Source organism: Lycorma delicatula, chromosome 2 (genome assembly GCF_047948215.1).
Source record: "Lycorma delicatula isolate Av1 chromosome 2, ASM4794821v1, whole genome shotgun sequence".
Classification (NCBI taxonomy): Eukaryota; Metazoa; Arthropoda; class Insecta; order Hemiptera; family Fulgoridae; genus Lycorma; species Lycorma delicatula.
The window spans coordinates 199,598,395-199,599,744 of NC_134456.1; the positions used below are offsets into that span (position 1 = coordinate 199,598,395).

Consider the following 1,350-nt stretch of genomic DNA (forward strand, 5'->3'; position numbering starts at 1 on the left):
GCGTTTACCGCTAGACCAACCCGGTGGATTTATAACATTCCTTGGCATAAGCTCTACTTCACGTAAATTATTGATACTTCATAATAGTATAATCATTCAAATTTTTTTAACAGCTTAATACAAATTGACTAATAATACATATATATAAAAAGGAATAATGATTAAAATTATAGTATAATTCATTTAACATCATTAAAAAAAATTATCTATTGTATACGTACATTTAATACAAAATTTCTGGTTACAACAATCATATTACAAAAAGAATTACATGCAATGCTGTTATATTATAAGTGACATCAGTGCCAATGATCGCATATCTCCCATGTGGTCTAGTGGCTAGGATATCTGGCTTTCACCCAGAAGGCCCGGGTTCGATTCCCGGCATGGGAAATTTTTTTTTTCCTATAAAATTTCATTAAAAAACCAATTAATTGTTCTAATGAAATATCTTCAATAAGTTATAACATTCACGATAAAACAATACGTCGAAAATATTATTTAAACATATATTCAACTATATAATTAAACTGCACTAAATAATCATATTTTTATAGAGCATATTTTCTAGTATTTTTATACTGCTCCGTTGGGAAGTCTTTTAGAGGCAACACCGAATCGCTTTTATAGTACAAAGAATTTCAGATTAGGCCTACCTCCAATTCCGAATGGATTTAAACAAAAGAAAAAAAATAAACAATACTTAAAATGTTAAAATGATTATTTTAAAAGAAGTCCTAACATACTTAAACCGGAGTTTTTTCGTTCTATCTATATTTCACTAATCTGTACCATATTAATATGCTCATTACGTTATTTTGCATGTTAATTCATGAAGTATTATACTTTATTAACATTAATAATAGATGTATTTATTAATTAACTAGTATTAAATAGTTGCCTAAAAAATATTTCAAATTTTAATTATTTAGTAACGTAATATGCGATAACTAAGTTACATGTGTTGCATATTCAATATTTATAAATCAAATTTATTTAGGAATTTTTACTTTTTATTAAAACCCTGAAAATTTAGTGGGAGAAAAAAATGATACTAAGTTAATCAATAGATGGTTATATAATGATTTTGTAAACATTCAATGATTAAACAGACAGCATTCAATTAAATCTTAAAAATAACTGTTTATGTTTCAACGTAAACAATATATACGTTAACATTTTGTTTCTCACAGTTTATAATTAATTAATCGTTTGTTCTAAATCAGTAAATCCAGCAACATTTGTAACTCAGCACAGCAATATTCAAAGCGCTAAGTTCATTATTTCAATTACTTTTTTCAACAGCATTATACAATTAACATTCAAAATCAGAAATATTGTTATCAAAAA

General features: G+C 25.6%; 1 non-coding gene across 1 annotated transcript; it reads left to right on the forward strand.

Annotated features, from left to right (window-relative positions):
* The first annotated feature begins 321 nt into the window (after positions 1 to 321).
* TRNAE-UUC (transfer RNA glutamic acid (anticodon UUC)) lies at positions 322 to 393 on the forward strand. The gene has a single exon. It is a non-coding gene; the product is annotated as a tRNA-Glu (tRNA).
* Positions 394 to 1,350: the final 957 nt, after the last annotated feature.